The 25,780-nt window shown below is 33.7% G+C and overlaps 1 pseudogene; it reads right to left on the bottom strand.

Annotated features, from left to right (window-relative positions):
* The window catches only part of LOC106050937 (uncharacterized), a 29,463-nt pseudogene extending 3,960 nt beyond the window's left edge, over positions 1-25,503 (bottom strand).
* Between the last annotated feature and the right edge of the window lie 277 nt (positions 25,504-25,780).

Genomic DNA, 25,780 nt, shown 5'->3' with positions numbered 1-25,780 from the left:
TGTACATAAGATCCTATATTAAGTATATACTTGTTTCAATTTTCGCTAAGAAAGATGTTTCCATTATACTTAAAAAAATAAGCCAGCAGTAGGTTTGTCTGGACAAACAGCAACTTCAGGGCAAGCGATGATTTAAGCTCTTTACTATACAGAATACCAATAAATGTTTGTAAGAGAAGTTTTATATTCTTGTTGAAGGAATGGGAATGATGGGGAGAAGGCTGGATTCAGAGCAAAGATACAAACTTAGGCACCCAAAAGTTAATGCAAAACAAGGAAAAAAGAAACATGTACTTTGAACTCTATTTCAACAACAAATCAGACTTTATGCCTTCATCAATAATAAAAGTCAATTGCTTTCATCATGATTTTTTTTTTAAATAACATTTTCTGTACTTAATAACCTTTCAGTCACTTGTTTGCTGTATTGCTTAACATACAATTTAGCCTATACTGTATTATATTAAATTAGTGAAATCTTCTAAAGAATAGAAAGAGGGTATGTTTATCATAAAAAAAATGTGGATTATACACTCACAAATATATGATTCCAAATCCTGTGCATGGTAAGCTGTGCATAAATAAGAATCCGGCTGAAAACACAATAAAGATTTTGTAGAAATATTTGTTTATTTATAAAGGCAGAAACTAAAAGTATGAAAATAGAAACTAAATTTGTTAAGATATTCAACTATTTCTCTTTTGTTGACAACTCCTAACTCAGTTGTGAAATTACACATTTTGATTTCCTTATTCAATTTCTTAGTACTTTAGAGAAATATGACTAAATTGATCCAAAAGGTTATTAAAATAGAATCCTTGTAAGAATCCTTGTAAGCATCTTCACTCTCTTCTTATGTCCCATGAACAATTACAAAGAGTTTACCTTTCTAGGGCTTTCTCCCAGCATCAATATCTTTAATATCTGTGTGTCTTCAAAGTCAGCTACAGATAAAAAAGAATCAGAAATAGTGAACAACATTTTAAAATTTGCTCTGTTCATGTACAACACAAGCCAACAAACAATAGAGTGAAAACATTACAAGACTATGCAATCTTATTGGAAATATTGTGTTTAAAGCTTTTGAGAAAAAATTTACCATTGGCTTCACCTGGATGATTCATGCCAGCATGATTATGGGATCCTATAGCTGCTTCTTCAAGGGCTGGATTGGGTGGAAGAGTAACGCTGACATCTATGGGAAAGTTTTTTCCAGTCAGCTGTGTAAGTTCATTGAAAGCACATTCTCCTGATGGGTCAGCCACAGAACTGTGTAGAACATGATGTAATAATTGCACATCTCATCATTGCCTGTTGACCTGCATCAGAAACTATCATCAGTAAGTGAACAACGCTAAATTGGTTTAATTGAAATAAATTAATCTTTCTTATGTTTAAAGTTAATATTAGAGATGAAGTTTTTCAACAAATATATTTTTCTTTACTTTTTTTTTTAGTCAATTTTGTTTCTTTCTCCAATTATTTATTAGGTGTCCATATTACAGATGAATGTTTTATTTAAAAAAAAAAAAATGTTGCTGTTGACAGAATTTGTAAACAGAAATCACATTTCAGCAATTTTGACTACTTTTAGTTAGTTTCAATTTTAGAGTTAAAAGCTAAAACTTCAAGAAACTCACCCAACACCAACAGGATGATCCATCGAGCTTGAGTTATAAGTGCATCTAACAGCCTGGAACATAAGTTACATTTCAAATTTAGACAAAAAATACCATAAGAGCTTTAATAATAATTCAGAAAAAGAAAAGCTGACATTACAGTTGGTAAATATTTATATCAGACTTACTAAAGCATCTCCTGGTTTGACTTCAATTACTTCCTTCACTGGATAGAAGGCCTTTAGATTTGTTTTAAAAAAAATAAATTGAAAGAACATTTCATATCATAAACATGTGGCACTTTAAGTGTAAGTTTGTATAAGATCATATAATGTTAGAATAATTTAATATCAAATATGGTAACTTTAAGACTTACTTGTGGCCATTGTGGATTTCCTTTACCGATTTCATGATACGTTCCATTGTATTGATAACCAGTTATGACTGTACCTGAAGAACATTACAATTAATAAAAATTAGAAGAGATATGATGTTTGTAAAATGTTTTACATGTTTCGGATGTTCCTTCAGAGTTGAAGATAGTTTACTTTTTTTTTTCAGATTATTTTTGTTATGGTTAGAAATGAGTTAGGCAATGTTCATAGTAATCTATTGGCCATCATCATACATAAAGGTTTAACATAATTTACACACACACACACTATCTTCTAATACAATTCAAAGTAGTAAACTAGTTGTTAAGCAGAGAATGTAATATTTTAAAAAAATTATGAAAACTTACAATAAGTATGTAGAAGAATGGTGAAGTCCCCAGAATCTAATAAAAATATACCAGCAACATACTGAGGCCTAGTGAAGATGACATACAAGGTGTCAAAACATGCAGTTTTTTTTTTCCAGGGGGGGGGGGTGAGGAGGGGCAAATATATCAATAATAATCTAATACAAGAGAATTATTTCAAGATGAACTACTTAGTTTTGGTGGGTTGTGTAAAGTTTAAGTCCAGAGTGATCTGCAGGTTCTGAGTCTGAAATATATTGGTAGTTACTAAAGAAAATAGATTGAAGTGTTACATAAAACATTATGGAATAACATCACTGAATGAAATATTGTTTAAGACAAACATAATGAAATAAAATGTTAGCAGAAGGAGAAAGGGTTGACAAAATGACATCTAATCAATTTCTATGACTAAGTTCATATAAGGAAAAAAATCTGAATTTGAGTTTTCAAATCATTTCAATGATGCATTCTAATAAAGAAAAGTTTCCCTTTCAGACCTTGTGGTCTATAGAGCAGATGACACAAAGGTCATCTGTTTCTCTGGCCAATGGTTAATGGGCAGCACAACGACCAACTGCCTTTACTTTCCCCAACTAAAGTCAGATACCCATTAGAGTTGGGTGGACTCAGGGGCGCCCTAAAAATCCCGAAATTAAAAATCACAGTCTTCACTGAGATTCGAACCCAGGACGCCAGGTTTGGAAGCCAAGCACTTAACAACTCAGCCACCTCACCCCCATAATGCATTCTAATACATTGTCTAAATTTTTTTCCAATAATTATATAGAATACAATTTTATAGGTTCATCTACATTTATATATTAGTAAATAAAACTAACCTTCAAAATCTTTGCGTAGTGTACCTGGAGTACAATAGTCTTAATTGATGTTTTCCTGCCGACCCTGAGACCTACACCTTTAAAGAAAGAACATGACATTCTTGATAACATTTTAATTCCTACATGTTGTGTGTGTGAGTATTGACAAGTAATGGTAGAGACAGGAGAAATCTGATCTTCAATGACTTTTTTACTGACTTTAAAGTCTAGATTTTTTTTTTTAGCAATAGTAAGGAATAGGTGAAAAGGAACCTTTTGTAAAGGTGATACAAGCAACATGATGGATTATTAATAGAAAGAATTGCAGAATAAGTTCTCCCTACTTAAACGTTCCCAATGAAACACTCAGTGTATCTTGTTGCGTGTTCTATTTCTTTTGTCAATGTTAACCCAGATGTTCTTAATGCATTACTGCCAAACTATTTTGTTCACTGCACTGCATATGTTAATGAACCTCCTTTCAATGTTTTACCACTAAGTTGGTCAGGTGTTCCTAAGAACACAACTCAGAACTTTATCACAGATCATGCAGCTTATATCTTGGAAATTACATTTGCTACCTTGAGCCCTTACTTGTGTTAAAATACTTTCAATGGAGAGCAGGTGGGCATAATCTGATCTGTAAAGTTTCAGTAATCTTCTCATTTCAACAATAGTATGCCTAACTCAAATTCTTCACAGATAAATCCCTCTGACCTGTCATCATGTGATGATGATAATATAAAAGGACTACTGAGAGCTTATATCTGAGTTTCAGCATGCTTGTAATGTTCTTAGCCTAACATAGTTCTTGACAGGTCATTAACCTATTGTTAAACCTTTCCAGCTGGTTTTCACCAATTGCATTTATGCTTAGTACATGCCTCAGTGGCAGTGAGAGATAAACAAAAGAATGCATGTCTTGAATGCCACATTAAAAGTGTCTGTCTCAGGTATTTGTGCAAGACTCTGGAAATAAAATGGCAAGGCGCAGTCACCAACACAAAAGTGCCAAGAAGAAAAAATACTAAAATGGTTTATCAAAGATCTTAGAATATTATGTAATCATTTTAAATTGTCAGCTTGCTGAAGAGAAATATAGCGTTTTTAAAAAAATTATTTTGAAATATATTTTATGCTGGTTTTTAAAAATGGACCATTACCAGACTCTTTTAAGTCCATTTACTGTCAAAAACATAAGCAAAGATCCTATCTGAAAATCAATTTCAGGTACATAGAAAAAGATATCTAGGTTATAGAATTAAATTTTTAAAAAGTGTTACATATTGATGGGGTGAGAGGATATTAACATTTAATAACAAGTTCAGAAATGCAATTCCACCATCAATAAACAAGTGAATTGCTCAAACAGAAGTCTTCACTAATCACTGAATTTTGAAATAACAAACTTGTTTCTTTCTAGTCAGTTTGTTAAGCTTAAAACATGTCAACTGTTTATTTGTTACCTTTAGGCATAACTGTTGGAGGAGCATTCTTAGCCCAGGCAAACATTATTGTAGGCTGACCATTTTTACACATTGGTGGACAGTTCCTGAAAGAGAAAAAGTATAATTCTAATACAGCAAAAGCTGGAGGCCATTCTTATTTATTTTTAGCTACAAACTAGAAGGTCAAGCACTTTGTCACAAATAAAATATATTAATTATCTAGAATCATTTTATTACTATTTGAATTTTATTTAAAAAAAAAAAACAACTTTACCATTAAAAAATTAAAGCTTCTTACTTACCAGATACTGTCTGTAGAAAAAGGTTCACCATCACATCCATACAGCAACATGTGGTGTGCAGTGGCAGCATTGGCCAGAGCTTCAAATTTATCTGATTAGCAAGATAATTGAATACCATTAAATATATTACATGATTTTTTTTTTTTAAATTAACTATTCAGTGTATCTTATCTTATATAATACAGACGTTACTTCAAAAAAGAAGATGATTACGTCCTACGCGTCATGCATTTAGTCATGCATATTAACCAATGACTTAAATTCTGCCAAGTCACTGGTTTTCCTGGCTAGCTCAGGCAACCCATTCCATGCTCTAATAGCACTAGGGAAGAAGGAGTATTTGTACAAATTTGTCCTAGCATATGGGACGAGGAATGTGCCTTTATCTTTGTGTCTTTCAGAGTATTTTATTAAATTTTGTTTTTGTATTTGAAGATTATGGTTCAGTGTTTTATGTATGATTGCTACTTTACTTTTGAGCCTTCTGTCCTGAAGGCTTTCTAATTTAGTGATTTTACTAAAGGTGTTACTCTAGTCAAATGTGAATATTCATTTGTTATGAATCGCACTGCTCTATTTTGTGTCTGTTCTAGTTTCTTAATGTTTTCTTGAGTTGAGGGGTCCCAAACAGAGGATGCATATTCTATTATTGGCCTAACCAAGGTTAAATAACATTTTAGTTTTATGTTCTTATTTGATTTATAGAAATTTCTTTTAATAAATCCTAATGCTTTGTTTGATTTTTTTGTAGTTTCATCAATATGTGGATTCCATGACAGTTTTTCATTTATTATAACACCTAGGTATTTTGCGTTTTTAGTCTGTGTTACTGGTTTGCCATGAATAAGATAAGTGGAATTAATTTGTTTTAGTTTTTTTGTTACTCTTAACAACTGACATTTTTCTGGGTGGAAAGACATGCTCCAATTTGATTCCCATTTCTGTAATTCATCTAATTCTCTTTGTAAAATATCTGTGTCTTGTGTTGTTTTTATTGTTCTATATATTATGCAATCGTCTGCAAATAATCTGACTTTTGTTCCTGAACTAATGCAATTTGGTAAATCATTTATGTAAATTAAAAATAGTAGTGGACCCAAGACTGTTCCTTGAGGTACACCTGAGTTTACTGTTATCGGTGTTGATTTAGAGCCATTTATTATTACAGTTTGTTCTCTCCCTATCAGAAAGTCTTTAATCCACTGATGCAGTGGACCATTAATGCCGAAATATTTTAATTTTTTAAGCAAACTATGGTGGTGAACTTTGTCAAAAGCCTTAGAAAAATCTAGTAAGATAGCATCTATTTGTTCACTATTATCTAAACCTTTTGAAAAATCATCAATTAGTCCTATTAGTTGTGTTTCACATGATCTATATTTCCTAAAGCCATGTTGGTATGGTGTGAGGACATTATGTTTGTCTAAGTGGTTTATGATGTTGCTACATATTATGTGTTCTAGGATTTTACATGTGATGCTGGTAAGTGATACTGGTCTGTAGTTTCCTGGGTCAGAATTTTCTCCTTTTTTAAATAGGGGGGTGACATTAGCTTCTTTCCAGTCCTTTGGTACTCTGCCCTGGTTAAGTGAAGCCTGAAAGAGTATTTTGAACACTGGGGCTAGCTCATTACTTAGTTCTTTGAGTAATCTAGCTGGAATACCATCAGGTCCAGAAGCTTTATTTGGTTTGGTGTTGGCTAATAGTTTTTGAATTCCATTTTCTTGTACTACTATATCTTCTATGTTGTCTACTTGGTTCAAATTCAGTAATATGTCTTTGTCTCCTGGGGCTGAGAATGCTGATGCAAAGTATTTGTTTAGAATGTTTGCTTTAGTTTCATTATCATTATGTATTATGTTATGTTCATCTTTTAATGGCGCTATGCCTGTTGTTTCCATTTTCTTAGACTTAATGTATGACCATAGGTTTTTGTTGTTGTCTTTAGATATTACATTGTTTATGTATTCACTCTGCAGCTGTCTGCTTACTTTTTGGGTTAAATGTTTAATTTTTATATACTTTTTGTAAACTCTTTCTGCATTAGTTTCTTTAAATTTTCTATATAGGTTTTCCTTCTGTTTACAAAGCTTCTTTAGTCTATTATTAAACCAGCATTTATTTATTTTGTTTGATGTGTATTTAGTTGGTATTTGATTTTCTATAATGCTTTTAAGATGGTTTTTAATGAAATTCCAGAGGTCATCGACTGGTTGGTTAATGTCTTTTTCTAATAAGAATGTTTGTTGAAAGTTTAATGCAGCTTGGTGTAGTTGTGTTAGGTTACATTTATTCCAGAGTAAGATTTTTCTTTTGGGTTTTGTATTGGCTACTGCTTTTATCTGACTGTGTATTTTTATGATCTCATGGTCTGATAGACCAGGGATAATATCATAATCAACTACTAATCCAGGTCTGTTGGTTAAGAAGAGATCTAATGTGTTGTTTAATCTAGTTGGCTTTTTAATGATTTGATCTAAACTTAGGTTGTGTAAAGTTTCTATGAAAAGCTCATGTATGTCATATACACCACTGTAACTATAGTTTAGTCAACAAGACTTGGAGATGACTTACAAATATAAAGCTCCTCTTCTAGAACTGGATAGGTTGTACATAGATAGGTGTCAGGCTACAGGACAAGAGAAACAACATCATCTCACAAACACATTAATTGACTAGATTACTGACACACTTGTATTAATAATTTTTCATGGCTAGGTAGAACTTCATTGTTTATTTATTAAATACATTTATGTTTAAGCAAGTTTAATAAAAATATTAATTAATATAACCCAATACTTTTATGATGAGAAATGTTCAGATGCTAGTGTAATAAGTCTTTTAATTTAAACTTCAATATCTTGATTAAGAAAAAAATGTTTTCCAAAGTTAGCCCATGTTTTAAAAATTTGGTTTTGGATAAAGAATTGTTTAGAAATAACACAGGACTGAATTTAAAAAATACCAGCAACCATCACAATATTTTCTTAGTACAGCTTGTGGGATAAGCTTTTTTCTTTATATTTCATAAACACTTACGGCTTAGCACCAGGCATCAATATGTCTTGCGTTTTTGTGTCTTGGTACAAGTTCTCTGGAAAGTGACAGTGTATTCAATATATCACTTGTAATACAAATAAATGATGATTCTAATTGCTCAAGAAAAAAATCTATTTACAACAAAACAAAATTAAGGTTTAACAATGCAAAACAATTAATTGAATTGCTTCTATATGCTACAAACCTACCATTGGCTTCATCTGGATGATTCATGCCAGAATGGTGGTGAGATCCTATGGCTGCTTCTTCAAGTGCTGGATTTGGTGGAAGTGGAACGCTGACATCTTTGGGAAAGTTATCTCCTGTCAGTTGTGGAAGTTCATTAGTGCCACATTGCCATGAAGGAATAGCCACAGAGTTGTTCGTGTAGAACATAATATAAAAAAATGCACATCTCATCATTTCCTGTAGACCTGTAAAAGGATATATTTATTGTCAATAAGAATTTTAAATAGTTGGGTTTATTTAGTTTGCTTCTAATTATGGTATACAAACTACAATTTCAATAGTACATTATTAATTTACAAGAGGATCAGAAAAAATAAGGTCATGTGGTACATTTTTTTAATGAGTGAAGGAACTTAATGGACTGTCAATCATTAGATTCATACAAATGCTACAGTCAAGTCCCTTACTAAGTTGTATATTTTCTGAGGACTAATTCTTTTAAGTTTTTCCTACATAAAAATGTAGTGCCTTTCAGACCTTGTGGTCTATAGGGCAGATGATGTAAAGGTCATCTGTTTCTGTGGCCTCTGGTTAACGATGGTGTTATGTGGCAAGTATAATGAAAACCGCCTTTATTTTTCCCCAACTAACAACAGGTATCCATTAAAGCTGGTTGCCCAAAGATCACAACATTAAAAATTCCATTCTTCACCAGGAGTCAAACCTGGGATTCCCATTCTTCACTCAGCCACCCTGCTGCCCCCTCTTTACTTGTAAACCTTAAATTAATGATGATGACTGGAAAGAATCCTTTCATGACTTGTTAAACACAGTATAATACATTTAAAAAGAATGAATAATAAAATAATTATTGAACTAATTGTTAAATTATTATCAGCACACATATTTAGAAAATAAAAAAATGAGGTGAAAATACAATACAAAGTCAATACACTAACCCAACACCCAACAGTATGATCCATTGAACTTGAGTTATAAGTACATCTAGCAGCCTACATAGGAAGTGAAAACAAAAAAGAAATTAGCAAATAAATATCACACATTTGTTTACCTATGAAAGAATGTGATGTCTTGGGAATAGCAATCATATTTTTTTATTTGATCATTCAATGTAAAAAAAAACAACCAAAAAACATTAAAATGTGCAGTGCCTTAAAGTGTATACTCTCTAAAGAGATGGAATAAGTTGCCTAAAACAGACATGAAAACCAATCACTTAGTATACAAGAAATAAACAACTAGTTAAACATATGAACATAACAATATAGTTTGTTTTTTTTAACATAAAATATCAGTACGTTCTAGACATTGCTTAGTGAACTTTTCTTATAAAAATTCTTTAAAAAAAAAAATTATCTTACTTTTACCAATTTTCTAGAGAATGAATGTGATGTAATTTCTTAAGTGATTAGGTCCAACAATTCAATTTTCAACAAATAAAAAAAACACATTAACTGAAAATTTCATTATCTTATCTTATATAATACAGACGTTACTTCAAAAAAGAAGATGATTACGTCCTACGCGTCATGCATTTAGTTATGTATATTAACCAATGACTTAAATTCTGCCAAGTCACTGGTTTTCCTGGCTAGCTCAGGCAACCCATTCCATGCTCTAATAGCACTAGGGAAGAAGGAGTATTTGTACAAATTTGTCCTAGCATTATAGAATAATGAATGTATAACAAAAAATAAATGTAGTAGGAATTCTAAAAACATACCAAAGCATCTCCAGGTTTGACTTCAATAATATCTTTCACTGGGTAAAAAGCCTATACAAAGGATATAATAGACAGAAAGGATATAATAGACAGTGCTCGATATTGTCTTAGTCTTTACATATAATTTCTTAATGTTAATATAATATTGTCAAGCTAACTCACTTGTGGCCATTGTGGATTTCCTTTGCCAATCTTATGATAAGAACCATTGTGTTGGTAACCAGTGATGACTCGACCTGGAACAATAGTTAGGGTGGAAGAGAACTGAAAGGCACAAGGCTGTTACCTAGATCTAGTTTGAAGACCCTAATCCATTTTCTAGTTAGTGTGTGAGACATGAGGAAGTGAAGGAAGTGAAATAGTTTATCTTGAACAGGAGAAAAGAGAGAAATTCTAACTCTTACCTAATCCATGAGCATGTGTTCTGTAGGCAAAGGGAAAGATACTCTTGTCCATTCTGAATGTACAGCTTATATCTACAGGGTACACTGAAATTTAAAAAAAAATGTATGTCCTTGGGTGTTTATAATGTTTTAAAAAAAAAGATTCAACTATTATTAAATTTCATTAAACAAAAAAAAAGCTTTTTCATTGGAATAATATCTACTGAAAATAGTCTATAGAATTTAAGAATTCTTATAATTTACATGTGGTGGGATGGTGAAGCCAGCAGCCAACAAAAATATACCAGCAACATACTGGGGCTGTCACCTGATGCACATACCTTGCCGTGGTGTGACAGCTTGAGTGCCTCAATGACCCTCAGAGCTATACCGGCGGGAGCTCATCACTCCTGGCAGGTACTACCAAGCCAGACAGGTCTGCTAGGAAAGAGGCCAGACAAAAGGTGCATCCCCCTCCCCGGGACACAGGGGTTGTGCGATAGGCTAACAACCTGTCCATGGAAAAAAAATAGTGTTATAGAAACCAGAACAAAAGCACAAACACTAAACATTGTCAGAGGCGAAAGTAGAGCTCCACAAAGGAGACTTATGAAGCTATGCAGGGAAAGTTGAACGAATCCTGTGAGGCCGACCACTCTACTTAAACCAATGAAAAAGAAACACTTCCTTATTCAGAAGGCAGCATTTAACTTGGGAACATGGAATGTCCGTACTTTACTAGAACCAGGTAGATGTGCACAAATTGCCAAGGAAATGGCCAACTACAAACTACAGATCCTGGGAATGAGTGAAGTTCGATGGAACACATTTGGTGAAACAAGACTGCAATCAGGAGAAACCCTTCTCTTCTCTGGAAAGGAAAAAGAAGATGACTTACATGAAAATGGTGTAGCACTACTACTAAACAAGGAAGCTTTCAAAAGTCTTTTAGAATGGGAACCAGTTTCAGAACGAATAATTAGAGCCAAATTTTTGTCTAAGTTCAAAAATGTTCACATCATTATGTGCTATGCTCCCACCAACCTTGCAAGTGATACTGACAAAAATACATTCTATGACCAACTGCAAAGTATAGTTGACAAAATACCTACAAGAGATGTTTTGATCCTCATGGGAGACTTGAATGCCAAAGTGGGAAGTGACAACAGAGAGAGAGAGAAAAGTATGGGCACCCATGGACTTGGCACCATAAACGAAAATGGAGAAATGTTTGCAGACTTCTGCACATTTAATGAATTAGTGATAGGAGGCAGCATTTTCCCCCACAAAAAATGCCACAAAGTGACATGGGTTTCACCAGACAATAAAACAGAGAATCAAATCGACCACATTATCATACGGCGGAACTGGAGAAGCACATTACTAGATGTACGAAACAGAAGAGGAGCAGATATTGGCTCAAAACTACCACCTAGTTGTTGCCAAACTAAAAATGAAGCTGGCCAGCAATAAAACAGAAAGAAACAAAAGGAAAAGATTTGACCTAGACAAGCTCAACAACACCCAGATTAAAAAGGAATTCCAACTATCCCTTCAAAATAGATTTGCTGTGCTACAACTAGATGAGGCCAAACAAAGCGTCGATAAATCTTGGCAAAATTTCAAAGAAATTATTACTGAAACAAGCAATGAAGTACTAAGCCTTAACACTAAGAAGAAAAAACAGTGGATTAGTGACGAGACATGGAAATTAATCGAAGAAAGGAAATGCGCTAAACAGGCAAAAACAAGAAACCACAAGCAACAATCAAAACAAGACTACCAAGCAGTTTCACAGAAAGTCACCAAAATGCTTAGACAAGACAAATGATCATTTTACAATAATCTGGCAGAACAGGCAGAAGAAGCAGCAGGTAAAGGAGATATAAAACAACTATACAAATCACCAAACTTCTCAGTACCAAAAAGGCTAATTGCAATGTTCCAGTCCGAGACAAATACGGAAAACTACTTTCTTCAATAAATGAACAACTTGAAAGAAGGAAAGAATATTTTCAAGAAGTGCTCAATAGACCTAAACCACGAAATCCACCAGATCTAAATGCAGGACCAACACTAGACATAAACATGGAAGAAATAACAAAAGAAGAAATAAGGAATGCACTCAAACAAATGAAGACAGGTAAAGTGGCTGGAATTGAAAACATACCACCCGAAGTCCTAAAAGAAGGAGGAAGTGAAATAGTTGACCAAATGCACAAACTATTCAACAAAATTTGGTTAACAGAAACACCTCCGGGTGAGTGGAAAAGGGCTTGCTAATAAAAATACCAAAGAGTGGAGATCTATCACAATGAGAGAAATGGCGAGGCATCACTTTGCTGTCAGTACCAAGCAAGATTTTTAGCAGAATCCTACTAAACAGAATAAAGGGAGCATGTGATGAACACCTAAGGGAAGAACAGGCCGGATTCAGAAAAGGGAGATCTTGTGCTGACCAAATAGCTACACTCAGGATAATTGTAGAACAATGTGTCGAATGGCAATCTCCTCTCTATGCAACTTTTGTCGACTTTGAAAAAGCTTTTGATAGTGTCGACAGAGAATCTATTTGGACTGTAATGAGACATTATGGGATCCCCAATAAAATAATAACCATAATCAAGAACCTTTATGATGGTTTCACCTGCCAAGTAACCCACTGTGGCAAGCTGTAAGAGGAATTTCCAGTCACAACAGGAGTCAAACAGGGAGGAATCCAATGGACTCTCACACAAAAGCTGGAAGATCTGGAATTCGCTGATGACATAGCCCTATTATCACACAGTCTACAGGATATGCAAGAAAAGGTCACAGCTTTAAGCGAAGTAGGAAAAAGAGTAGGCCTCAAAATAAACCATCAAAAAACTAAAGTACTTAAAGTAAACAATAAACAAATCGGAGACATAGTATTGGATTCTCAGACAATAGACCAAGTAGAAAATTTTATATACCTTGGGAGTGTAGTCAGTATATCAGGTGGAACAGATGAAGACATTAAACGCCATATAAATCTAGCACGTCAGACATTTACACAGCTAAAACCAACCTGGAAATCTCCTTACATCTCAAACAAGACTAAACTAAGAATCTTTAACTCTAATGTCAAGGCTGTCCTACTGTATGGTTCTGAAACATGGAGAACAACTGAAGCCACAACAAAAAAATACAGACCTTCATCAACAGATGCCTGAGAAATATCCTAAAAATACACTGGTATGACAAAGTAGAAAACACCAAACTGTGGGAGATGAGTGGACAAAAAAATATAGAAGTGCAGATCTTAGAGAGAAAATGGAGATGGATTGATCACACCCTTAGAAAAGATACCAGCAACAGAGCTAGGCAGGCCTTAGAGTGGAACCCATAGGGAACAAGACGCAGAGGAAGACCAAAAAGAACATGGTGACGCAGTGTACTTGAAGAAGCAGAGAAGACCGGGAAGAGCTGGGACACCATCAAAAAGCTAGCAAGAGACCGTGGAGAGTGGCGTGTTTTTGTCGAGGCTCTATGTTCCATGAGGAACTCTGATGATGAATATACTGGGGCCTAGAAGTGAAGGTTGTAAGTAAGCATTGAAGAGTATATAATAAGAGAAATAGAAAAAAATCCTTGATTACATTAACTAGATTTAGAACAATTTGAAGATAGAACTTTAAAAAGCAAAATGTTAATTATGCTAAGAGCCTTCAAATGCTAAAAGTGTTTAAAAATATAAAACAAGCTGTTGAAAGACTTCTGAAGATTCCAGCTCCCATGGTATCAACGAGGCGGCTCGGAAACATTTATTTTGTGGAAAGTGGATTTGCAAGCAACAGGTGAATATGGTCCCCATTGAGTTCAAACAAGCCACCACACTATTCCACAAAGAGGCTGCCATAAGAGAGAGCTAAGGGCAGGAAATTGCGCTAAACAAAAACAATAGGTAGAAATATTTCTAATCGCACAGACTTATTGTTAGTCTAGATCTATTACAAATTTAATTACATGACCGATCCAAACTAATTGATACAATTACACTTAATATAAGCTTGTTTTTTTTTTAAAAGTATTTTTACGTATTTTTCTTGTGTAATATTGTTTGTTACTTTACTTCTGAATTGTCTCCTAGTAACTTTACTCTTGGTATTACTCCAGTAATTGTAAACATTCATTTGTTAGAAACTAAACAGCTCTATTTTAGACCTGATCAACTTATAATGCTAAGATTAAATAGAATTTCAGTTGTATGTTTCTATTGGATTTCTAAAAATTTCTTTTAATAATTTTTAAGCTCTAATGATTTGTTTGATTTCTAAATTAATTCCATAATATGAATATAATATTATAATTCCAAGGTATTTTGAGCTTTGAGATATTGGTTTTGAATAATAAGGATAAGCAGTTTTCATTTGTTTTGGTTATCTCATTACGAGAAGCATATCCTGAAACTCAATGTTGTCGACAAATGCCGAAAATGTGGAAATGTGGGCGAGTCGATTGAACACATTATGGCAGGATGTCCAGCCCTATCAGAATCAGCCTACCTAGGTCGCCATAACCAAGTTGCAAAGTTAATACACCAACACTTGGCTTTGACGTACAAATTGATCGGTAAGGACACTCCCCCTTATTATAAATACTCTCCGCAAGAGGTTCTTGAGTCTACTGATCATCTGCTGTACTGGGATAGGCCTATTCTGACCGACAAAACGGTAGATTTCAATCGCCCGGATCTGCTGTTCATCGATAAAAAAGAAAAAAACGCTACCATTATCGATATCGCCGTACCACTGTCTCATAATTTAAGAAAAACTGAGATAGAAAAACAAAGAAAATATGGGAACCTAAGCTTGGAGATTAAGCGTCTATGGAAATTGTCCAAAATAACAATATACCCCATTGTTATATCAACCGAGGGGATAATAACAACTGACCTCACAGACACCTTCAAGGCCCTTAACATTCCTAGGAACATCTTCGTTGCCTGTCAGAGGGCGGTACTGTTGCAGACCTGCCACATCACCAGAAAATTCCTCAGTGGAAACTGTTAAAGGGACTACGATGAATTTTGTTTCTCTTTAGCGAAACTCGACCCTGGCAGCGCCAGAGAATGACTACTCGTTCATTTCTAACATAATAATAATAATAATAATCTTTATTTTCCGTAAGGAAATTGGTCTTACAATTTGTGCATTACACCAAACAAAAACATTATAACTATAAGAAACCAAAGTGTACATTCACACCAGACTCACGCATAATTTACATGTGACAAAGTTTATACCAGATTGTTCTTATTTAATGATTTGATTGCCAGGGGAACAAAAGAGAGTTTGTGTCTGTTAGTCTTTGCTATCTGTGTCTTGTATCTCTTTTGTGATGGTAAAATCACAAAATCCTGACACAAAGGGTGATTCTTTATTTCGAGGATCTTTTATAGATGGCTTTTTTATAGATGTTTGTCTCAAACAACTGCCCAAATGGGGTTTGTTTTTTGCCAATGATTTTACCAGCAGTATTTAGGATTCTATAAAGTTTATTTTTTTTTTAATGCTCAGATTGCCATATCAGTGATATTGAAACTTAAAATATTGCAGATATGAGCGTGATAAAACATAGCCAAGGCCTTTTCGCTAACATTAAACGAGGACAGTTTTCTTAGTAATCATAATCTTTGCTGCCCTTTTTTGCTGATATAATCAGTATTTGCAGTAAAATTTAGTTTATTGTCTAGGATAGTACCAAGGTATTTAAAGGTTTGCACAATTTCAATAGTCTCTCCAGCTACAGAAACTATGCGGTTTTTTGAAATAACATTGTTTACCCTAATCCTCTGAGATCTCTGGGTCAAAAATTCATTAGTCCATAGTATTATGTATGGACTAATCTTCAACGCTTTCATCTTTTCAATCTCTTCCTAGATATAGCTTTTGTTTTTTAAACGGCAGTAGGTAGGAAACTACACATATTGAAATTTCTTACTTCTGATGTGTTGTGTAAAATTTTAGTCAATTTTGTACAAGGTTCAAGCTGTACACGTTGTACAAGATAAAAGTTCATCACATCACAATAATGTTGTTTATGATGCCAAGTACCATCTCACTGTCCATCTTCAAGAGCATCAAGAAGCATCACAACTTCATGACATTTTCCTATTATGGATACAAACAGTAAAAATCCATTAACAACTTATTACAACGTTTAAACAGTGATAATTGAGGCATCCCTAAATTTCCAACCCATCAATAGATTCAAGCTTATTTCTTCCTTCGCTTACCATTTCCTCAGGAATCTAAAATTTACAAATGATCGATGTGATGATACACACAAAGAAAATATAATACTTCTGCTCATACTTACTTTCCAATAAGCTTTCAATATATATTATCTCCCTTTAAAACTATAACTCTTCAAATTATTTCCCTTTCTCATCAACACAGTCTTATGAGTGCCATACTATAGCATACAAATAAATATCATAACATATACAACTTATTTACAATCTAAAAGAACTCAACATGTTCATGCACTATACAATTAAACCATTGCTAGTATATATATCTATATATACTTATAAGTAAACCATCAAGAATTTACTTTCTCCAACTATATTCTGCTTCTCCATTTCTTCTTTGGTAAGGTCTATATGACCTACAATTGTCCCTTGTACCCTGGTACTCATCAGAGTTACATCTTCTCTGAGGGTTCCCTCTATGATACTGTCTATCATAGGCATTGCTATCAAAATTTCTGTCATACTCATAATGGTCAGATCTCCTATCTGAATAGTCACAACTTCTGCATTGCCTGGCAATATGTCCCTTTCTTTGATATTTAAAACAAATAATGTTTCTTCTCACTTTACCATAAGAATTTCTTTGTCTCATTTTGTATTCATGTCTTCTATTCCAGCTATCTATCTCTCCTTGAGTCAGTTCCTTTAGTCCATGTATATTGCCTAAAAGCAAATGAGACAATCCTGGTATTGCTAAACCTTTACAATAACCAGTATAAAATGGTGTTTCTAAGAAAACTTTACAGGCTTGATAGCGCTTGATACTGCCATCTATCAACCTTACTTTTTTCTCATAGCCTAATAAACAATCTGGTTTAACTAAGTTACTCCTAATTCCAACTGTACTGCATCCCGAATCTTTGACAAACCTCATAGGTTTCCCATTGATAAAACCAGAGTGTACTCTCATTCTGTTGGTTTCATCTTCTGCAAAATTTATTTCTTCTACACCCCAACAATAGTTCATCTCTTCTACTTCTTCATTATCACTACTTTCTCTACTGTCCCTTTCATTGGTGAAATACACTCTACTTTTGTTATTTCTGTTTCTGTTCTCTTTAAACTCAACTTTCCTACTCTGCTTTCTGTATCTCGTCGGGGTCGCCAAAATAATGTTGTGGGCTAATCTAATCTGACTTCGACTATGTATCAATAATTACTTAACATTAGCCACAGAACATTATTTTAATTTCCTAAACATTTTTTGATCATTTTAAGTTCACATGGCACTAAGAAGCTGCAACACATATCAATGCATCAGTAAAGCAGAAAAAAAAAATCTGGTCTTCATGCACCAGTTTATCAAGTAGCAATCAAATCAAAGGTGTAGAAAATAAAAATATTAATACAAGTTATTACTGTATATTATATAAGGGTCTTTAGTTAGATGATGACCTGGAAGTAAAGAAAATGTTGCCTTAATGGTTTCAATAAAAACATGTAGATAGCTAACTATAGAACTAAGGAATAGTCTTATGTATTGTTACTATTCCTGGCTAGCTTAGACCACTGAGCTATGAATGTTTTTGCGGCAAAACCAAATCTGTAAACATCAAGTTGTCACTAGAAATTAGTTAAGTCTGATAAAAAGAATTAGCTTATTGTTAAAGGGTTTAACATTGTTATGACATGATTAGGAATTAGTTATTTATTTCGGGAATAAGGGGAAAGTTTTAATTAGCGACAAGTGACGTGACAGATCTTAAAAAAATAAGAACGCTTTAAGTGAAGCTAAAAGGAAGACGCTTCTTGTAGAGTAGTAGAATTGAGTACAATAGATATACAGATTTACGACATAACTGACATCGGACGATTCCCTTCTTGAGTATTAAACATATTTGTAGAACAACATATCAGCGTCGACTACATATTTGATTGTTTCGGCCTTTCGCCGGTGTTACTGAAGTAGTTGAGTTCAGCGTTACTCCCAGTCAGATCTACACTAGACAGATTACCAAGAATCAACACCGCGCGGAAGCCTTAACACATGTATAAATAAATGGATGGATTATAAGACCTCAGTCAGTCTTCCCTTGTTCAATTCATACAAAATGTGGTTTGATAGAGCACATTGGCATTAATAATTAATTAAATAATTCATCAACGCAAATATTTATTTTAAATTTTCCTTACCTTTGGGCATGACAGTTGGAGGAGCATTCTTAGCCCAGGCAAACATTATTGAGGCCTGACCATTTTTACACATTAGTGGACAGTTCCTGTTGAGTAGAGTAGAATAGAAACTTAACCAAACCAAACTTTTCTTTCTAAAGATTATTTCTTTTATATTTAAAACTTTTACATTATTCAAATAAGTCAGACTAAAAAAATAATAATTGCTTTTAAAGTATGGAGAGCTCATTTCACAGATGAATGTGACATATAAGCATTGCAATGGTTTGAAATGAACACAAAAGATTTGCAAGACCATCAAATAGCCCTTTAAATTGACTTTTTGATGTTTAGTTTTTATGAATAGTTTATGGAAGTCTCAAGGAAAAAAAAAGGTGCCATTTAATAATGTCCACCACTTAGAAAGCCAACTATGTTCCAGTAGGGGGATTTATATTTATAAAAGAGAAATATTTCTTTAAAGACAAATAAAGGTAGACTAACTAGGAGAGAAAAAGACATCTTAAGATCATGTCCATTTTTGTAAAAACATTGTTGAAAACAAAGTTCTGTTGATTAATTGTACATTTTTGTTTGTATTATTATTTGTATTAAAGAGTGTTGGTATTTTTGTAAGAGTGTTGGTATTTTAAATATCTAGAAAATTGCTCAAAATATTAAGAAGTCAATAAGCCTTTCAGTAAGTCTCTTTTACTGAGCTATGCCATTGAAAGAATCCTCTTAATGTCTCCAATGTATTCTGCTTCTTGAGAAGAAGACTCAACTCCAAGGTCTTTGTGTGCAAATAAATTACATCGAGTTCATCTTTTCTTAAAGGAGAAAGCTTCATTCTTTTATAAATTGCCTTTGTATAGTGCTTGCAAAGCATGCTTAGTGCACTACTGTCAAATTTCTTGTATGGACAAAGGGGGGGGGGGGGGGGGAGAGAAGGTATTATGGAAGTTTTCATGCTGCCTTTAGGCAGTCAGCAAACACAAAGCTCAGTTGGGATTTAAGCAGACACTGCTAAGATATTAATCAATAAAATCCAACTGACCATTGTTTTGTTCTGGGGGATTTACTCCTGGATGGTTGTGAGATCCTATGGCTGCTTCTTCAAGAGCTGGATTGGGTGGAAGTGGAACACTAACATCTTTGGGAAAGTTATCTCCTGTCAGTGGTGTAAGTTCATTGAATTTACAATCTCCTGATGAGTCAGCTACAGAACTATTTGTGTAGAACATGATGTAATAATTGCACATCTCATCATTGCCTGTTGACCTACATCAGAAACTATCATCAGTAAGTGAACAACTCATCATTTCCTATTGACCTGTACAAGATTAAAAGAAAAAAATGTTTTGAAAATCAACAATACTACAATTGAGGAAAAAAAAAGTGTTTACTTAAGGTTTAAAACTGAAAGAGTTTTATCCTCATTATTTCTTTTCTTAACCAGATGTTTTGAGACTATCAGATATGGAATCAATTTAGACTGGTTGAAAAATGGAATAGTTAAATAGAGAAATTTGTGGAGTTCCCACTAAGACTAAAACTGTTCAAAGGGTATGGATTTATATTTGTAAACATGTGATAACTTTATTTTTAAAGAAGTATCATTGTGGGCCAATAGAATGTAGACAAATGAAACTCCTCTTTAAATACATGAGGCTTAGATGTAAAAATTGATCTAAAAAGGAAAACTTTTTAATCAATAATTTTTTGTTAAATAACCTAAAAAACTGCTATTGCAAAAAAAAAAAAAGCAGCAAATTAATATGTGGATTCATTTTTTTGTTTTTAGTATCCAATTTTTTTTAGTGGTTTTTGTTGAATATTTAAAAAAAAAAAAAGCAACTTTGTATTTTAAGATTTATGACTAGAAAGTAATTCAACCCCATGAAATAGATAAAGAAGTAAGAGTAGCTTCTACAGCCATAATGATCTTTCTTAGAACCAAAGCTATTCAATAATGATAATAATAATAATAATAATAATTTTATTTATAAAGCGCTGTTAACAAAAAAAAATGTAGGCTCAAGGCGCTGTAATAAGATTACAAACACAAACATGACAGCTAAAATGACAGTTAATCTAAAAAAGTTTTAAACATATAGGTCTTAATGTTCTTCTTAAAAGTGGTGTAGCAGGTTGTCTGTCTGAGATCAATGGGGAGTGAGTTCCAAACCTTTGGTCCGTGAACTGAAAAAGCCCGCAGACCGTAGCTTTTGAGGGAGAAAGGTGGCACTATTAAAAGCGTTCAGTCCATTGAGCGCAGGGCTCTCTGGGGGACATATGGAGTAATCAGTTCGCTAAGGTACAAGGGCATCTCGTTGTTATATATACACTGATCACAAAGTGTGGCGACCTTGTAATCGATTCTTGCTTTCACTGGAAGCCAATCGATCGTGCGCAAGAGCATAGTAGCAGAATCTTGTCTAGTTTTTTTAAGGACTATTCTAGTGGCGTTGTTCTGTATACATTGCAGCTTGGCTATTTTGTCATCAGGTATACCTGCTAGCACGGCGTTGCAGTAGTCAAGGCGGGAGAGTATGAATGCCACAGCTAGCGTTTTTGTTGACTCCATTGTTAAATATGGTCGGATCTGGCCTAATTTGCGCAGCGGGAGATAAAGACCTTTGCAGAGTTGACTTATGTGTGGGTCGAAAGATAGTGTTGAGTCGAAGAAAACTCCAAGATTCCGCACTACATGGACAAAAGGAACATGGCAGTTCATGATAAAGAGAGAATCTGTGCTTTCAACTTTTGAGACATTGTTCCTAGTGCCAATCTTAATTATTTCTGTCTTGTCTTTGTTCATCTTGAGTTTATTTTCAACCATCCAATCGCTCACCCTTGCAACGGTACCACTGATTTTCTCTGCCAGATGCGACATCTCTGAGGGTACTGATGAATCATATAACTGTGAGTCATCGGCAAAGAAATGGTATAAGATGCCGGTTGGCTGTATGTAAGTTTACACTTGCAGAAAATAAATCAAACTAATGCTGGTGTCACTAGTAGTGTCAATATTAGAACTAACTCACTTGTGGCCATTGGGGATTCCCTTTGCCTATTTCATGATAAGTCCCATTGTATTGATAGCCTGTGATAACTTTGCCTAAGTTTAAAAATAAAAATATTTAAGTTTAAAGACATTTTTTATTTTGGAGTTTAATTGTTTTAGGTTTAAAAAAAAAGATAATTTAAAAATTATGTTTACCTAGTCCATGAGCATGTGTTCTATATGCAAAGGGGAATATACTTTTCTCTTTTTGGAAAGTACAGCTGATATCTACAGGATATGCTACAATATGCTATAATATACAAAGAATAGCAAACAGTTTACATTTCTCAACAATTCCAAAAGACCAGATATTAGGGCTCTTACATGGTCAATAAATAATTTTGAAAATTATGATTACTTCCCTTACATTTAATCACAGACATATGTCTCTTACAGTGCTATCACATACTTCTCTAACACTTAATCATATATCTCTCTTACGGTGCTATCACATACTTTTCTTACACTTAATCATATATCTCTCTTACAGTTTCATTACATAGATCTGTTACACTTAATCATATATCTTTCTTACAGTGCTATCACATACTTCTCTTACACTTAATCATATATCTCTCTTACAGTGCTATCACATACCTCTCTTACACTTAATCATATATTTCAATTACAGTTTCATCACATAGATCTGTTACACTTTATCATATATCTCTCTTACAGTGCTATCACATACTTCTCTTACACTTAATCATATATCTCTCTTACAGTGCTATCACATACTTCTCTTACACTTAATCATATATCTCTCTTACAGTGCTATCACATACTTCTCTAACACTTAATCATATATCTCTCTTACAGTGCTATCACATACTTCTCTTACACTTAATCATATATCTCAATTACAGTTTCATCACATAGATCTGTTACACTTTATCATATATCTCTCTTACAGTGCTATCACATACTTCTCTTACACTTAATCATATATCTCTCTTACAGAGCTATCACATACTTCTCTTACATGGTTCTCTTATAATGTGCATGTCTGTTGAACTGTTACATTGTTACCATGAAATGTCAATACTTACATGACACTTGGGGTGGAATTTGAAACCAGTAACTAGCCAAAAGAAATATTCCAGCCACAAACTGAGGCCTAGAAGTTGGAGCAGAAAGAACGGTTGTAATAAGAGTGTTGACACTTCAATAGAAATGATTACACAAATTAAAATACAAGAGTAAGGGTTTAAAAACTTACTTCTGAAATGTGGTGTATATCTTAAGACCTGAATGATCAGTAGGCTCAGAATCTACATAAAATATTAAGAGTCAAAGTCACAACACTACAGGCTATATTAAGTAGATAGAAGGTAATTATACTAATAAGTCCAAAGATGAAGGAAGAATGCAGTATTTCATGAGACAGAAAGTAAGTGACATTCAAACACAATACAAAGTAGTTGAGTAGTAACATCAATCAACAATCTTTTAGTTAGGTGAACTTTTAGCATTTGTAGCCATTGTGTAGTTATATAATATCAATATTTATCTAGTACTCCCAATTCCAAACAAGCTGCAGCAGTTTCAAGCCACAAGAGATTGAGGGAAAATCCTGAGAGGACTCTATAAAACTTAAGAACTAACTATGGTATTCTTTACAACAGTTTAAGTTATATTAGCATGACAGGTGCTGGACTTGGTTGATACAAGCTATTTAGGATGTAGTAACAAATTTGTACAAGTGCTTCTTCTTCCTAGTGTCATTAGAGAATGGAATGGGCTGCTTGAATCAGCCAGGAAAACCAATGACTTGGCAGAGTTTAAGCCATTGATTAACATTCATGACTAAATTTACACATAAAATGCATTGGATTCTTCAACTTCAACTTGTTTCTTCAACTGAATTGAGATAAGCATTTCTCAGAATAACACTTGCAAATTCAAAAGAGAGACAGTGAGCTATAAGATCTGTTTAGATCTCCTGTCTTAGAATGAGTCAGTAATTACAGTAATATATTAACATTGTCAACACAAAGTAAAAGTGTGACTGACTTACAAATATAATATTCCTCATCTTCAACAGGATAAGCTGTACATAAAAAGGCATCAGGCTATAGGGAAAAAAATTAAACAAATTTAAACTATGCAAACAATATTGGAATGTGAAGGTCACATGACTTTCATTATTATTATTATTATAAAAAATTATTTTGTTTTTGCAAGAAAATAAATCAGTATAGAATAACAATCATCATGTTTTATTTATTATTATCTATATATAGTTATAACCCTGCCATGCACACCACCATTCAAGTAGTGCAGTAGGTGTGCACTGTTAGAGACTAGACTGAGAAGGAATGTTGACATTGAAAAGAAGAGAACCAAGTCCCCGCCCCCCTCCCTCCCCAAGTCTAGGGCTGATGAACAACCTATGCTCAAGACATATTGTTATTATGTGTTTGTGATGTCCTGTGAATTAACATGTGAGCAGGTCAGGAGGCACAAGAGAGACCTTTTCTCTCTGCTCAACATTAAATTTTATAACAGTAGGCAGATGTTAGCGCTACTGGGTGGGCTCAATCACCTCGGTCTGCGACCAATTTTAAGGGGCTAGAGTCGCCTAAGTAACCAGACAACTAGACTACACTAAACTAACTAAATTTAAAATGAAAGCAAGAACAAAAACTTTACTTGAAATACTAAAAATAAAACGATACTTTATTTACATGAAAAATAAATCAATAATAAAATATAATATATATACACTAACCACTACAACTGAACCCAGAAATTAACTAAAACCCTCTAAATCTACGCCACTACCAAACACCAACAAACTAACCAAACCAACTATCTACAAACTGATAAAACCAACTATCTAACTAAATCACTACAACTACTGTGTACTATACTAGACCTAGATACTAGATCTACTAGACACAAACACACTACAATAAACTAGTCTAGATCTACAATATTCTACTACTACAACCAACCCATAACACTAACACTAAAACAAGAACACCTTAGTTAGGCTTAGTACCTTAGCCTTACTATTAATAATAGTATTACTTCACTAAGACTAAGAACAAACTAAAGTTACAGTATAAGCCACTAAGCCGACTAAATCCTTTTCTTTTCCTGACAATCCATTCAGATCAGATCTAGTCAATTCTAGTCTAGCTAGATCAGATAATTAGATCGATCTTATATTATAAGAATATTAGACTGTCTAGTCTATATAGATGTAGAATCTAGGTCTACCATCTAGATCTAACAGTGAGTAGGCCTAGTCTAACCTGTTTCTAAGAAAAAGAAAAGGATTTTTAAAAATACGTTTAAATCATAGCATGATAGTAATGGCTACTATAGAATGAGATCTAGATCTATATAATCTAGATCTACGTATAGATTATAGTCTATATTAAGTATATAGATCTAGATAATCCCGCCCTCCCCTAGGCATTCGAGGACACATCAGTTTACCTGGTTGACCTAAAAACAAAACATGCGCTGATCTAACTTACTCTAAGTATCTTTAATCTATGTAGTCTATTATCTCTATAGTCTATATATAACACAGTCTGACAAAAGAAAAAGGCCCCAAAGTCAGTACTGAATATTTTTTCCGGGGAAGGGGCTAAAAAGCTATGATAGCTTGTGAACTGTGTTACCTATAGTACCTATACATCTAGATTCTAGATAAATTCCGCCTTCTCCAAGCCACCTAGTTGACCAAAAAAAAAAAACGTATCTTAGAGCACGCTCAGTGTCTGTTGCACACACATACAAAAAGCATCAACGTACTAGCATGCTTAGTGTGTGACCTAATTAACGGCTTGACCGATCAATAATTGGCTCCTCCCCCTTTTCTCTCATCATTGTTGTCAATAAAACTAGAGCAATTTTTTTGGGCTGTGTAGATGGCCTGGTATATACCTGTGTGTTGTGCTATTAATGAACTTTTTCTAATGTGTGTTGGTCTGATGGCTGTGATTGGATTGAGTCTTGAGATTTGTTACTTGATAGTATCTTCCCCTCACCCAAAGAAATTTTAAAATACCATATCTACATT

This window comes from Biomphalaria glabrata, chromosome 5, assembly GCF_947242115.1.
Source record: "Biomphalaria glabrata chromosome 5, xgBioGlab47.1, whole genome shotgun sequence".
In the NCBI taxonomy this organism is placed as follows: Eukaryota; Metazoa; Mollusca; class Gastropoda; family Planorbidae; genus Biomphalaria; species Biomphalaria glabrata.
This window is presented reverse-complemented; position numbering and strand designations above follow the sequence as displayed.